The following is a 16,987-nucleotide window of genomic DNA, read 5'->3' as shown; positions in this document are numbered from 1 at the left end:
ACTAACATTTCATTGTGTAAGACATTTATGATCCATCTTAGCCCCATAGCCATTGTTCTAATTATTGCTTGAGGATGAACAAGCATTCTGAGTTTGGTATGGGAAGGAGGAAAATGGGAAGAAAATGACAACAATAGAGAAGATGAACTACAAGGTTGTAAAGTTCCTTTTCCTCTCATTTGTTTCATAAACTGCATGATTGTCTTTACCTTCTCTGTATACATGTGTGTATGAATAAGCATAGCTTGAATTTTGATTTATAATATGTTGCTGTGGCATTATAACTACCAACTTGAGCTTTGTGAATTCAAAAGCAAAAAAAAAGCATCATGATCATAAACAAACAAGGAATTAAAGAAGAATTTAGCATGTGCATACAAGTATTGGAAAGCTAGTATGATTGATTGTTGCTCAATTGCATTGGATTTTATTTAATTGACGTTTTTCATCTAGTACATTTTGTGAAATCTTTTGAAATCATGAAAACCTTGAAGAAGCAAATACAATTAAAGCAAGAAAAGAAAAAGGGAAAGAATGAGAAAGTTGAAGGCTCTGAGTACCTGATGTGTGGAAAGCGATCCAACACAAAACTCACCGGCAAGTGTACCGGGTCGCATCAAGTAATAATAACTCACATGAGTGAGGTCGATCCCACAGGGATTGAAGGATTGAGCAATTTTAGTTCAGTGGGTGATTTAGTCAAGCGAATCAAGCTTTGGTTGAGTGATTTGTGTTTAACAGAAAGTAAATGACAGTAAATGTAAAGGGGAGAGGGAAAATTGCAGTAAAATGAAGAACAGAAGAGTAAAAGTGCAGAAACTTAAAGAGCAAGAAAGTAAATGACTGAAACTTAAAGTGCAAGAAACTTAAATTGCAGTAACTTAAATGGCAAGAAAGATAAATTGCTAGAAGATAAAAGGGAATTAAGGAGTGGGATTGCAAGATCTTAACAAGAGAAAAGTAAATTGCAGTAATGAAGATAGCAGAAATTGAATTGGATGCAAACAGAAATTTAAACAGCAAGGAAATTAAAGTGCAGTAAAGGTTCACAGAAGAACCAAAAGTGATCTCAGGATCCCCAGGGCTTAGGTAGCAGAGCCTAAAACCCAATTTCCTTCCCAGATCTAGATTCACTAAGCAATTGACAGAAAATTAAAGAAGAAGCAATTGAATAACAGAATTTGGATTGAATTATGCAGAAAATTAAAGGCAAAGAGCTTGAATGGGAATTGGGACAGAATTTCCCCAATTTCACACACCCAATACTCAGAAAACAGAAGAGTAGAATTGCCCAAGAGAAGTGAGGAAGGAGACTCTCCTTTGATCCTCTTAGTTCTCGGTCAAGTCTCTCAAGGAAGCTCGAAAAGCAAGATGAAAGTAAAATTGCAAAGCCAAGGTAAAAGTGAAAATTCAAAAATGAGCATAAAGGTAGCAAAAGGTAAAAATCCAAAAGTTCTAATTACATCAAACTAAGTCCTATTTATACACTTTCTATTCTTGGATTTTGGGATTTGGATGGGCTTTTGGATTGGTGAAGAAATGAATTCAAATTAATTTTTAATTTGAATTTTTGGCCCAAAATCCACTTCCAGGAGGCTGCCCTGCCCTTGTGGAGGGCAGGGCAGAAAATTGATGCATGGTGGTGTGATTTGGTGCGGCCTTGGTGCGTGTGGTGCGAAGGTTGGTGCGCCAGAGGCTGCCCTGCCCGTGCCAAGGGCAGGGCGGGAATGGATTGATGCGCCAGGGAGCGTTGAGCGCTCGGATGGTGCTGCCAGGGGGCGTTTGGCATGCCAGGATGCGTGGGAGGCTGCCCTGCCCGCGCCAAGGGCAGGGCAGGATCGGTTTGGTGCGGCCAGAGAGGAACGCGCGCGCCAGGATCGTGCCAAGGAAGGAGTTGGTGCGCCAGGAAGTAATTTTTGGTCCGCCAGGGAGCAAAGTTGGTGCGCCATTCAAATTTCTGCCCTGCCCGCGCCAAGGGCAGGGCAATGACCCTTCCTTCATGTCGTGGGTTCGATCCTGGGAGCTTGCAAACACGCCACTTTTTCTCTTGATTTCTTGGCACGCTAGTGTGTGTTAGAGCTTGGCTTCTTCATGGTCCCTTGTTCGAAACTTGTGGCTTGCATGGGTGTCATTTTCCTTGGATTTCTTTCCTCATGGAGCACGATCCTGCCCTCCACAAGGGCAGGGCAATGTTTTCTTTTCTTGGCTCCAAGGCACCATTTTGTGCTCTGCCTTTGAAGTGGGCAGGGCAGGGTTGCCTTGCTTGCTTGGTCACTTGATGCTGCCCTCCTAGAGAGCAGTCTGCCCTTGTGGAGGGCAAGGTTGCTTCCCCATTGCAATGCGGCACGCTTCCCCTTTCCTTTGCCACGCTTTTCTTTTCTTGCGTCACACTTCTTAGGCCACGCTTTTCATTTTCTTTTCTTTTCTTCACCTAAAATAAACCAAACAACCACTCAAAGTATCACTAAATTCAAGAGGCTTATAAATCAATTAAAATGCAATTAAAATTAGCTTAAACCTCATGATTTAACATTAATTTCATGGTGGTTGCTTGATTTAGAGAAGTTGTGCATTTTCACTCCAAATCACTTACTTAGGATGCAAGAAAGTGCATAAATGCTAACAAAACAAGTGAAATTAGCTTGAAAAATGGGTATATGATGACTTGTCATCACAACACCAAACTTAAACCTTGCTTGTCCCCAAGCAAGCATCAAAACCAAGAGAAAATGGAATGAATAAGACAAGTGTATATATCCTTATTATGCAGATATCAGAACTTGGTTTATGGAGCATTTATGCAGACAATGACACTCATTTATTGTTGCTGCTGCATAATACACATTTTGCATCAAAAGTTTGCTAAACTTGCTGTTATAAGACTTCACTTTTTACTCACTCCCTTGATAACTTTTCTTAGCTTACAAGGCTCAAACACGCTTGTTACTCTTTTATAGGTTGGGTGTCAAATGCTGCAGCATAGCCTTTGGCTTTATTTTCTTTTCTTTTGCTCAACATCCTTCCACCACAGACACTTAGCTTGCTTAATTCTCCTTAGGATCATTGATGCCCAGCATCTCTTTGGATCACTAAGTGCTTTGTATCTGAGTTGCTCTTTATTGTGGATTTTCAATTGGCCATCCCAAATCAGTTGATCTAAGTGACCGGGTTTCAAAATACCCCTTAGAATTTACTCATCCAAGCAGATCTCAGTACAACAACACCACAGGCATTTGTCCTAAGGTTCAAACCATTGGTGTCCAACCTTTATTTTTTGTTTTTCTTGCCATTTTGGCTTTTTCTTTCTTTCTTTTCTTTCTGTTTTTGTTACCAAGGGTGTTTCATTATAGATAAAAGTCTTTGTAACAGCAAGTTAACTTACAAGTAATGAGAATGATATTATGCAACACTTATTTGATGAGTTATGCATTTAATCAAACACATGTGCCACCACTAACTTCCATTCAAACTCAAGCAACATTGGATATTTTACTTTTCAATTCAAACCAAACTCTTTTATTTAGCATATGGGAAACAAGGCAATATTTAAAGCTAAGTGATGGATTCAAGCATTATGCAGACTTGACATTTTCACAAACAATTTCACTTGTAACTAAATGAACACTTTAGCAAGGAATACAATGACTTCCAGATTCAAAACATCACACAGCAGCAAGGATTAAGTTCAGATACAACCTTTGAAGTTGCAGCCCTTTGATTTTTCCTTCTGCTGTGTCCTCTTTGAGTTACAATGCATAATGTCTTCAAATGTTGGCTTATATCCTGCATAGTTCTCAAAGTTGCTTGATTCTCAAGCCCTTAATTATATGGTTAGTAGGCATAATACTGAGTGTGGCTCTTGGATTGATTTTGGTGTGTGAACACCAAACTTAATTGTTGTGCCACTGTCTCAGCTGTACCAAGTTAACCATATGTGAAACCATGTATTCTTGTTAAAGTTTAAATGAAACAAAAGCTAGAAAGCATCTAAACAGTTGAATAATGTGTTTGATTGCTTGGAGCTAGAATTATGCAAGAGGTGAGAATGTGTTAAATGATATTTTTGGTGGGACACCAAACTTAGAAGTTTTCATTCTCCCTTAAATTGTATTGGTGTGCAACACCAAACTTAGCTCCTTGCAATTCACAACAATTACTCAACATCTTTATTGAAAAGCTATGAAAAGAAACTACCTCAGGTTGGGTTGCCTCCCAACAAGCGCTCTTTTATTGTCATTAGCTTGACATCTTCATTTTTGTTTGTCATGGGGGTCGGAAATCACAGTGCCTTAGCCTGTCTGTCTTCACTATGAATTTCCTTCCTGTTTCCTCTTTGATGACTTCTATGCACTCTTGTGGAAGTATCTTAGTCACAGTGTAGTGATCAGACAACTGTGGGGATACCTTCAAGGGTTGAGTATTGATCATCACTTGATCCCCTAGTGAAAACTTTCCAGTGGCGATTTTCTGCTTGTCTTTAGTTTTCTCTGTTGTCTCTTTTTGAAGGAATTCTCTGTTGTGTTTTTCTTGACTGGTACTTCCTTTTTCCTTGTCTTCTATGATCCTTTTCCATCCTTCCCTCTTTGTAGCATCTTCGTTATTGGTTGGTCTATCTTTACTGGTTTTGAAGAAAGTATTTGGTTTCTTCTCTCCCATTTCTGCGAAGTGCTTTGCCACTTGGGCTATCTGCTCCTCAAGTCCTCTCATTAACATCTCTTGGTTCCTAGTTGTTTCCTCTTGATGTTTCATCATTTTCTCCATTAGGATCTCCAAGTTTGTGATTCTTTGAGAGTCTTGTAAGGTCAGATGATTATGGCATGTTGAAGGTGGGAAGGGTGAGTGTGGTGGCGGCATGTAGTGGTTGTTATTGCTGTAATGGTGTTTTTGATGGTTTATGAAGTTCGGGTTGTTGTAATGGAATTCTCTTGGTCCGTGATTTTGGTACTCACCCCTTCTCCAGTTAAGATGGGTTTGGAAGTGTCTGTGTTCTGGGTATTGGCTTTGGGTGGTATTAGTGGGTGGGGGATGTTGATTGGTTGCGGTCATGGAATTGTCCTGGTGGAAACTTCTTTGTTCTTGATGTTGAGGCTCCCTCATTCTCAGATAAGAATGAGGTCTCCATGGTGGAAATTTAGCATTTACTGTAGCAGACAACGCTATGTTTTGCTGCGGTTGATGGTGCATCTGTTTGTTTTGGTTCTTGAACGCATTCACCTCTTCAATGTTTTCCACTTCTTTTTCTGAGCTTGCATCATGTGGTTTCTCAGATGGATGTTGGTTGCTGACTCCTTTGTCATTGAAGTTAGTGATTTCTTGAGCATGTGTTGTTGCTTTGAGTAAGCCATCTGAGAAATAGTCCACTGCTTTTCTTGTTTCTGGGGTTAATCCTTCATAGAAAGCTCGGAAGCCTACTTTATCAGTTTCTCTCTTGTATCTTTCATAGGCCTTGAAGAGTGGTTCTTCATGTCCTTGTGTGAATAGATGTTCCTCCTCTTTCAACTGGATGATCTGTTTGGATGAGGTAAATTTGGCCAGAAATTTGATGACCAAATCATCCCAACTAGTGATACTTCCTTGGGGGAAAGTTTCAAACCATTGTGCAGCTTCACCCTTCAATGAGAAGGGAAATAACAGAATCTTATAAGTGTCACGATCTGATCCATCGGTTCTGACTGCATTACAGGTCTTTAGGAATGTGGTTATGTGCTGCTGAGGATCTTCCGATGGACTTCCATCAAAAGAACAATTGTTCTTGATGAGTGTAATGAGGGGTGGCTTCATATCACAAGCTCATTTGTCTGTAGGGACTTGATTTCCTATGAGATGCAAACAATCAGGATGACCAAACAACCACACACTTGAGAATTAGATACAGTTTACTTGCGGTAATTTGTTGTTTGTCACTAAGATAAGACTTGTGTAGTGATTGGATTTTTGACGGTTTAGAATTTTCCAAATAAAATCTCGTCGAAGTATAGTCTCTAAACCAACAATAATCCTTTCGTACAAAAAGTTGTTTGTCACTAGTACAAACCCCTAAATTTATAAACCGAAGTATTGGACCTCGGGTCGTTCTCCCTAGGATTTACAATGAAGTGTTTTGTTATTGGTTGTGAGTTATATTTGGGGTTTTAGATGAGAAACATGAATAGTAAATGGTAAGAAAAGTAAACTAACAACTATAAAAGGCTCTTGGCAAGATATGAGAACTAGAAGTTCTATCTTAGTTATCTTACTCAATTGTGATGAGAATTATTCATTGCTTCCACTTAGTTAACCTCTAACCATGGAGGAAAGTCAAGTGGATGAATCAATTTGATTCCTCAAATCCTAATCAACTCCTAAAGGAAAGACTAGCTTTAGAGGCATTCAAATCAATTAGCAATCTCTCCAATTATCAATCAACAAAAGAATTAGATAACTCAAGAGTTACTAATTACTCTACCTAGGCCAAGAGGAACAAAATCTACACTAAAACTAAAAGAGACATTTCAACAAACACATAGAGTGCAATAGAAGTAAACATTATTAAATGCAAGAATTAAAGGAATCTATAACTACAAAAACAAGAGATCAACAATGGAAGAGCAAAGAAGACACATTTATTATGAATTACCTCTTATTGAATTGGAAGAATGTAGAAAGAACAATACTAGATCTACAACAAAATGTAAGAACAACATAAAGGAAATTACAACAAAAGAATAGAAGAAGATGAATGTAGCAACAAAGAATTGAAAGGTAGAAGTAGAAGAAAGCAAAGATTAAAACCTAGATCTAAGAACTAATCCTAATCCTAATCATAATTCTAGAGAGAAGTGAGAGCTTCTCTCTCTAGAAACTACTTCTAACTACTAAACTTAAACTAATGGTAACTAGATGCCTCATCCCTCTTCAATCCTTGACTTAAATAGCATCAGAAATGAGTTGGATTGGGCCCACAAGGCTTCTAAAATCGTTGGCCACGTTTTACTTTAAGTGGACCATATGGCAGCAACGGCGCGTGCGCGTACTTTGCGCGTGCGCGCCACCATACGTGTAGCAACTATGGCAAATCTTATATCGTTGCGAAGCCCCGGATGTTAGCTTTCCAACCCAACTGGAACCGCATCATTTGGACCTCTGTAGCTCAAGTTATGGTCGTTTAAGTACGAAGAGGTCGGCTTGACAGCTTTCCGGTTCTTTCATTTCTTCATGAGTTCTCCAACTTTCCATGCTTCTTTCTTCATTCCCTTGATCCAATCTTTGCCTCCTAAATCTGAAATCACTTAACAAACATATCAAGGCATCTAATGGAATCAAGGTAAATTACATTTGGCTATTTTAAGACCTAAAAAGCATGTTTTCACTCTTAAGCACAATTAAAGGAGAATATACAAAACCATGCTATTTCATTGAATAAATGTGGGTGAAAGGTGATAAAATCCCCTAAAATCAATACAAGATAAACCCTACAAATGGGGTTTGTCAACCTCCCCACACTTAAACCAAGCATGTCCTCATGCTTAAGCCAAGAGAAAGCAAAGGGCATCAACATTTATTCAATGTAAATAAACTATATGCAACCTAAACTATATGCAACTAAATGCAAAATGGTTGTACCTACTTGGTTAAAAATAATTCATTCCTCCAAGGCATACATGCACAAGTAGGGCCAAGATCATATAACGATTCATGAGTCCTACCAATTGAAGTATAAACATGAAGTTCACATAGACTTGCAAGAAGAACGCTTATGAAAGCCGGAAATCATGGAATTGAGCATCGAACCCTCACCGGAAGTGTTTGCACTCTAGTCGCTTGGTGTTTGGGGTTGATTCTCTCAATTCTCCCTTAATCATGCTTTCCAAGATTTGTTTTTCATCTAACAATCAACAATCATTCAATGCATGCATACATGTATCATGAGGTCTTTTCTTTAGGTTGTAATGGGGCTAGGGTTAAGGTAGGATGCATATTTGGTCATGTGAGCTTGAAATTTGAATCTTTGATAAGCTTAAACTTCCCACCTAACCTATGACATCCTATACAATTTCAAAGCTAACATAACTACCCATTTCTCACTTTTTCACATACTCATGCAATTTCTTTTCATTTCACAACACTTATGCATTGATCTTTATTGAGCTTCACTTTGTTTTGGGGCATTTTGTCCCCTTTTCATTTCTTTTTTTTTTCTATATATTTTTTTTTTCTTTTTCATACTATTTTTTTTTCTTTTTTTTTCTCATTTTTATTTCTTTCTATATACAAGAACCTCAATGCATAAGGTTTTACATTTGATCCATACATGAGTATGTACCCAATTCCCAATATTTCTCAATAACAATACAAAATTTACCCTTTTTATTCACCCAATGTCCCAAGGTTCCCACACTTGAATGATTCTCACACACTCTAGCCTAAGCCAATCAAAGATCCAAATTAAGGACATTTATTATTTTTCGCTTTAAGGCTTGTAATGTGCTAAAATAAGAACAAAGTGGGTTAATCATAGGCTCAAATTTGGCTAACAAAGGAAGATAAAAGGTAAGGCTATTTGGGTAAGTGAGCTAAATGAAATGATGGCCTCAATCATATAAATGCATGAATACAAGGAATAATGGGACATATAGATTCAAACAAATCAAAGATCACATTCATAAAAAGAGAATAATGCACACAAGAAGGAAAATAAGTGGTTATAAGATGTAACCACATCATTAGGCTCAAATCTCACTTGCTTGTGTTCTTAGCTCAAACCATGTTCCAAAATACATTCATTCAAGCAAGTTCAACAGAAATTTTTCAAATTGGTAGGTTGCCCTAAAACGGTTTCTTGGGAAAGAAATCATCACCCTAACCAAGTAGTCCTAGTAAGAAGAAGGTAGTAAAATATGTACAAATTCTAACTAACATGAAACCTATCATGCAAATGCAATAGCTAATCTAACAAAGAAAATAAAAATTTGGTGTTGAAAAGGAAATTGTTACCCATGGAGATCGGTCGACGACCTCCCCACACTTGAAGATTGCACCGTCCTCGGTGCACGCAAGGTGGACGGGTTGCTACAATTGATGAGCTCCTGCAAAAGGTTGTGCGGATGACTTGTGTGTCGCCCCATTTAAAAGCTTTTCCTTGCCCTCTCTTGGTGGCCAACCTAAAAGGAAAGAAAAAGAAAGAAAGTTAAGCTTATAACAAAGATATCACAGCAAATAGAACATAGGCGGGGGCTAATGCCAAATAAAGGTATTGTTCTCTACTACATGGTAGCTACAACATGTAGAGGAGGAAACAATAAGAGAAAATGGCATATCAATGATACTTGATGCAAGAGTAAAGTAAAAGCATGGAGAGCATGATGAGCATCAAGTTCGAACAAGAGAGAGTGGGCCATGAAAGACAATATAAGGTCAAATCAATGCACAAAGAACATAAGAGTCATACAAAATGAAGCATTGATTTAAAAGTTTCATCACCCAACAATATCAAACAAGTCAAGAAGCACCAAAATAATGCAAGAATTTCTCAACAATTGAGTGTAAGAATCCAACACCATTATTGAAATGACTAAAAAAAACGAAAACATACTACAAAAACTAAATGAAAATGGGAAGAGTAGAAGTATGCGAATGTGATAAGCAAAAGAAAATGGAAGATGAGAAAAAAAACTCTTTTTTTTTTTTTTTTTTTTACCGACGCGTGCGCGTCATGCACGTTTACGCGTCGATGGGTATATTGGTCGAAGGGCGCGTACGCGCCAGGTGCGCGCACGCGTGCATCGAGTTAGGCCGGACGCATAGGGTCGGCCCAAGTCTGGCACAACTCTCGGGTAAAAGTACCGGGGGTGCAGATTGTGCAATCGACGCGCGCGCGCACTGTGTGCGTGCGCGTGCATTGCCAATTTAAGATCATGTGCGCGTACGCGCCAAGTGCGCGCACGCGTGCATAGGCTTGTGCCTTAGGCCCAATGTTCGCAAAGTGCAGGCCTAACTCTCGGGTTTTTTGGCTGGAGGTGAAATTTGGCATCCACGCATGCGCGTACTGTGCGCGTGTGCGTGGATGGTCAAAACATGCTCAGGTGCGCGTACGCGTGCAGTGCGCGTACGCGTGGATGGTGCTTTGTTTTTTCAAAAATTTTTGGTATGTTTTTACACCAATCCAAGCATTCCAAACCTCCAAACAGCTACCAAAACACCCTAGAACCTTATTCAACATACTATATTACTAACTAAACTCAATGAAACAATAAAAACAAGAAATTAAACTAATTCTACCAATATTTACAAAAGATAAAAATGAAAATGAGAATCTACCTATAATGGCAACTCAATTCACTTATTAACAAACTAAAAGAGTATGGAAAGAGTTTACCATGGTGGGGTGTCTCCCACCTAGCACTTTTATTTATTGTCCTTAAGTTGGACATATGGGGAACTCTTCTCAAGGTGGCTTGTGCTTGTACTCATCTTGGAACTTCCACCAATGCTTGAATCTCCAATAAGCTCCATTCTTCAATTTTAATATCTTCAAGCTTTGATGGAGTTCTCCACAAACCATGAGCTCCCAAATTTGATTTTCATTGTGCGATCCGGGATCCCACACTTTGTTTTGACACCCGTCCTTAGATTGATCGTCATTATTCCATCCGGGTGGTATGGCCTTGGAATTCTTAAAGAAACCTCCAAACAAATTCCTAGACCCATGCCATTTGGTTCCACACCAACCATTGCTCTTGAATTTTGAGCTTACAACCGTCATGAGCTTAGAATGATGTTTCCAACCACTACACAACTTTCTTATACTTTTGACTCCACAAAGGGCTCTAAGTTGACCATCATTTTCAATTAAACCATATTCAAGTGAGAAAGTAAAGCCTAGGGATAAGAATTTTACCCACTTGAATGTTGTTTTGGATGGTGACTTGGGAAGGGAGACCTCCCCACACTTAGACAATGCAAGGTCTACTTCTTTAGGCTCTTCTTTAGTTATTTCCACCTCTTCACAAGCTTCTTCAATTTCAACCTCATCCCCTTTGTTACGTGGCTTGGTGTTGTCTTCAAGAGCTTCATCTTGTTTAATGGGAGGTGATTCAACTTTGGATAGGAATTCATTGATGAATGAGTTCATCTCTTGATCAACCTCTTCATATTCTTCAATTTCAATATATACCATGCCATTTTCGTTATCCTTGGGAGGTTGTGCACACTCTTTTATAGTTTCAACTTCATGTCCAATGGGAGAGGATTCCATTGTAGAGAGGAATTCATCCATGATTGAATCCATCTCTTGATAAGCTTCTCCCAAGTCTTCAACTATGACATGCCTTGGAGGTTGCGCACCCTCCTCAACATCAATTTCAAGCTTCTTGGAAAAGTGCTTCATGATGCTACATTCCCATGGACTTTCAACATCTCCTAAATCTTCAACCACTTCTTCCTTTTCTTCAATGATCATAGGCTCCTCCAATTGTTCCAACACAAAATAGCATCCCTCATCCCCCACCGGAGTTTTCAATCTCTCCTTCATGCTTTGCTCTTCAATTGATTCTCCATATGTGGTTATGGAAGCACCTTGAGTGTTCAAACATTTGTAGGCTAAAGTATGCACTACCTTGGTCAAGTTAGTCACAAACTCTAAGGTGTTCCTTTGCATATCCGCTTGTCCTTGAAGTAGCAATGTAAGAGAATCATCTATTGGGGCTTGGGGTGAGTAGGAAGGTTCATTATTTTGGAGAGAGGATTCATGGTAGGAAGGTGGTTCCTCTTGATAAAATTGTGGAGATGGTGTGTATTGAGGTGGTTCTTGGGAGTAATCTTGATAGGGTTGTGGTGGTTCTAAGGGTTCTCGCTCATAATGGTCATAAGAATATGGCATGAATGATTGGTCATATGGTGGATATGGATCATAGAAAGGTGCTTGATGTGGAAAGGCTTGTGAGTATGGTTGAGGTTCATGTTGAGGATGAGATTCATAGGCATATGATGGTGGTTGTTGAGTGTCACAAGAAGAGTCATCATAGCCATTAAATTGACATGCATTAGGATGGAAATTATACCTATAAGTATCCGGAGGTTGTTGCTAATAGGAGTGATCAATTCCTTGAGACTCCTCCCATCTTTGATGGTTCCATCCATGGTACATGTTGCCATTAAAGTTCACATTTCCTACAACACAATTAGGACCAAACTCATAGCCATAGTGAGAATTCATTATGGAAAGACAAAATAAAACTAACAAAATCTAGTAAACAAGCAAAAGACAAGCTATTTACACTATTCACATATGTACAATAACCAATAACATAACACCATTGCAAATCCCCGGCAACGGCGCCATTTTGACGATTGGATTTTTGACGGTTTAGAATTTTCCAAATAAAATCTCGTCGAAGTATAGTCTCTAAACCAACAATAATCCTTTCGTACAAAAAGTTGTTTGTCACTAGTACAAACCCCTAAATTTATAAACCGAAGTATTGGACCTCGGGTCGTTCTCCCTAGGATTTACAATGAAGTGTTTTGTTATTGGTTGTGAGTTATATTTGGGGTTTTAGATGAGAAACATGAATAGTAAATGGTAAGAAAAGTAAACTAACAACTATAAAAGGCTCTTGGCAAGATATGAGAACTAGAAGTTCTATCTTAGTTATCTTACTCAATTGTGATGAGAATTATTCATTGCTTCCACTTAGTTAACCTCTAACCATGGAGGAAAGTCAAGTGGATGAATCAATTTGATTCCTCAAATCCTAATCAACTCCTAAAGGAAAGACTAGCTTTAGAGGCATTCAAATCAATTAGCAATCTCTCCAATTATCAATCAACAAAAGAATTAGATAACTCAAGAGTTACTAATTACTCTACCTAGGCCAAGAGGAACAAAATCTACACTAAAACTAAAAGAGACATTTCAACAAACACATAGAGTGCAATAGAAGTAAACATTATTAAATGCAAGAATTAAAGGAATCTATAACTACAAAAACAAGAGATCAACAATGGAAGAGCAAAGAAGACACATTTATTATGAATTACCTCTTATTGAATTGGAAGAATGTAGAAAGAACAATACTAGATCTACAACAAAATGTAAGAACAACATAAAGGAAATTACAACAAAAGAATAGAAGAAGATGAATGTAGCAACAAAGAATTGAAAGGTAGAAGTAGAAGAAAGCAAAGATTAAAACCTAGATCTAAGAACTAATCCTAATCCTAATCATAATTCTAGAGAGAAGTGAGAGCTTCTCTCTCTAGAAACTACTTCTAACTACTAAACTTAAACTAATGGTAACTAGATGCCTCATCCCTCTTCAATCCTTGACTTAAATAGCATCAGAAATGAGTTGGATTGGGCCCACAAGGCTTCTAAAATCGTTGGCCACGTTTTACTTTAAGTGGACCATATGGCAGCAACGGCGCGTGCGCGTACTTTGCGCGTGCGCGCCACCATACGTGTAGCAACTATGGCAAATCTTATATCGTTGCGAAGCCCCGGATGTTAGCTTTCCAACCCAACTGGAACCGCATCATTTGGACCTCTGTAGCTCAAGTTATGGTCGTTTAAGTACGAAGAGGTCGGCTTGACAGCTTTCCGGTTCTTTCATTTCTTCATGCGTTCTCCAACTTTCCATGCTTCTTTCTTCATTCCCTTGATCCAATCTTTGCCTCCTAAATCTGAAATCACTTAACAAACATATCAAGGCATCTAATGGAATCAAGGTAAATTACATTTGGCTATTTTAAGACCTAAAAAGCATGTTTTCACTCTTAAGCACAATTAAAGGAGAATATACAAAACCATGCTATTTCATTGAATAAATGTGGGTGAAAGGTGATAAAATCCCCTAAAATCAATACAAGATAAACCCTACAAATGGGGTTTGTCAATGATGAACTGGGATCTTAATAATCCCTGGTAATGGCACCAACAACTTAGTGTTGTTGTTGGACCAAAAGAGTTACAGGCACTGTTAGAGAAGCTCATAACTCCGTTCAACTTAACCAGCAAGTGTACTGGGTCATCCAAGTAATACCTTACATGAGTAAGGGTCGATCCCACAGAGATTGTTGGTATGAAGCAAGCTATGGTCACCTTGTAAATCTCAGTCAGGCAGACTAAATGGTTTATGATGTGTTCGAAAATTAATAATAAACAGAAAATAAAATAGGATAGAAATACTTATGTAAATTAATGGTGGGGATTTCAGATAGGCGTGTGGAGATGCTAAAATCCTCTCGAATCTCTATTTTCTTATTACATTCATCCAATCCTTCCTACTCCTTTCCATGGCAAGCTGTATGTAGGGCATCACCGTCATCAATGGCTACTTTTCATCCTCTCGGGAAAATGGTCTTATGCGCTGTCACTGCACGGCTAATCGTCTGGAGGCATCACCTTTGACAATGGCTACATCCCATCCTCTCAGTGAAAATGGTCCAAATGCTCTGTCACAGCACGGCTAATCATCTGTCGGTTCTCAATCAGGTTGGAATAGAATCCATTGATTCTTTTGCGTTTGTCACTAACGCCCAGCCTTCAGGAGTTTGAAGCTCGTCACAGTCATTCAATACCGGAATCTTACTCGGAATACCACAGACAAGGTTAGACTTTCCAGATTCCCAAAATCCTACACGGAATACCACAGACAAGGTTAGACTTTCTGGATTCCCATGAATGCCGCCATCTATCTAGCTTATACCACGAAGATTCTGTTGGGGAATTGATGAGTGGATAATTTATACGCTTTTTGGCATTGTTTTTATATAGTTTTTAGTAAGTTTGAGCTACTTTTAGGGATGTTTTCATTAGTTTTTATGTTAAATTCACATTTCTGGACTTTACTATGGGTTTGTGTGTTTTTCTGTGATTTCAGGTAAATTCTGACTGAAATTGAGGGATTCGAGCAAAACTCTGAAGAAGGCTGACAAAAGGACTGCTGATGCTGTTGGAATCTGACCTCCCTGCACTCAAAATGGATTTTCTGGAGCTACAGAACTCCAATTGGCGCGCTCTCAACGGCGTTGGAAAGTAGACATCCCGGGCTTTCCAGCAATATATAATAGTCCATACTTTATTCGAAGAATGACGACGTAACTTGGCGTTAAACGCCAAGTTCATGCTGCTGTCTGGAGTTAAACGCCAGAAAAACGTCATTATCCGGAGTTGAACGCCCAAAACACGTCATAACCTGGAGTTTGACGCCAAGAAATGCCTTAGCTCGTGGAATGATCAAGCTCAGCCCAAGCATACACCAAGTGGGCCCCGGAAGTGAATTTATGCATCAATTACTTACTCATGTAAACCCTAGTAGCTAGTCTAGTATATATAGGACATTTATCTATTGTATTAGACATCCTGGATTGTATTTTGAATCCTGTGATCACGTTTTGGGGGCTGGCCATTCGGCCATGCCTGAACCCTTTGCTTATGTATTTTCAACGGTGGAGTTTCTGCACACCATAGATTAAGGGTGTGGAGCTCTGCTGTACCTCAAGTATTAATGAAGTTCTATTATCTTTTATTCAATTCTCTCTTATTCTTATTCCAAGATATTCATTCGTACCCAAGAACATGATGAATGTGATGAGTCAAATTACCCTCATTATTATTGTCACTTATGAATGTACGTGATTGACAACCACTTCCGTTCTACATGCAACAGAGCTTGAATGCGTATCTCTTAGATTCCCCAACAGAATCTTCGTGGTATAAGCTAGATAGATGGCGGCATTTATGAGGATCCGGAAAGTCTCACCTTGTCTGTGGTATTCCGAGTAGGATCCTGGGAATCCGAAAAGTCTTACCTTGTCTGTGGTATTCCGAGTAGGATTCCGGTAATGAATGACTGTGACGTGCTTCAAACTTGTAACCTGCTGGGCGTTAGTGACAGACGCAAAAGAGTGATTCTATTCCAGTAGGGGAGGGAACCAACCGGTGATTAGCCGTACTGTGACAGAGTGCGTGAGCATTAGTTTTCACTGCGAGGATGGGATGTAGCCATCAGCCATGGGTGATGACTCCAGACTGGTTAGCTGTGCGAGTGACAGCCGCATAGGATATTTTCCCGAGAGGAAGAAAGTAGCCACAGTTGATGGTGAACCCCTATACAAAGCTTGCCATGGAAAGGAGTAAGAAGGATTGAGTAGAAGCAGTAGGAGAGCAGGCGTCCCTGGGCTCTACAGCATCTTCATCCGCTTATCTGAAATTCCTACCAATGAATCTGCATAAGTATTCTATCCCTTTTTATTATTCCTTTTTATTTATTTATTCCAATAATCACAATTACCCTTTAATCTGCCTAACTGAGATTTGCAAGGTGACCATAGCTTGCTTCATACCAACAATCTCTGTGGATTCGACCCTTACTCACGTAAGGTTTATTACTTGGACGACCCAGTACACTTGCTGGTCAGTTGAACGGAGTTGTGTCCACTCGTGCCAAATACCTAAACTCCATAATTCCACAGTAGAAACAATTTAAAGAATAGTGAACACAATTTCGTCCACCAGGAATCTAAAAGATATGCGCCCGGCCAAAGGTAGAACGGAAGTGGTTGTCAGTCACACGCGTTCATAGGTGAGAATGATGATGACTGTCACGGATCATCACATTCATCAAGTTGAAGTGCAACGTATATCTTGGAATAAGAATAAAAGAGAATTGAATAGAAAATAATAGTAATTGTATTGAAACCTGAGGTACAGCAGAGCTCCACACCCTTAATCTATGGTGTGTAGAAACTCCACCGTTGAAAATACATAAGTGAAAGGTTCAGGCATGGCCGAATGGCCAGCCCCCCTGGTCTGAGAACAAATCTTCCCAAGATGATCCTAAGATCTAAAGTGATCAAAAAGATGTCTAATACAATAGTAAATTAACCTATTTATACTAGACTAGCTACTAGGGTTTACATTAGTAAGTAATTGATGCATAAATCCACTTCCGGGGCCCACTTGGTGTATGTTTGGGCTGAGCTTGATCTATCCACAAACTGAGGCTCC

The sequence above is a fragment of the Arachis hypogaea genome, chromosome 10 (genome assembly GCF_003086295.3).
Source record: "Arachis hypogaea cultivar Tifrunner chromosome 10, arahy.Tifrunner.gnm2.J5K5, whole genome shotgun sequence".
In the NCBI taxonomy this organism is placed as follows: domain Eukaryota; kingdom Viridiplantae; phylum Streptophyta; class Magnoliopsida; order Fabales; family Fabaceae; genus Arachis; species Arachis hypogaea.
The sequence above is the reverse complement of the archived record's forward strand: the minus strand, read 5'-3'. Positions refer to the sequence as shown.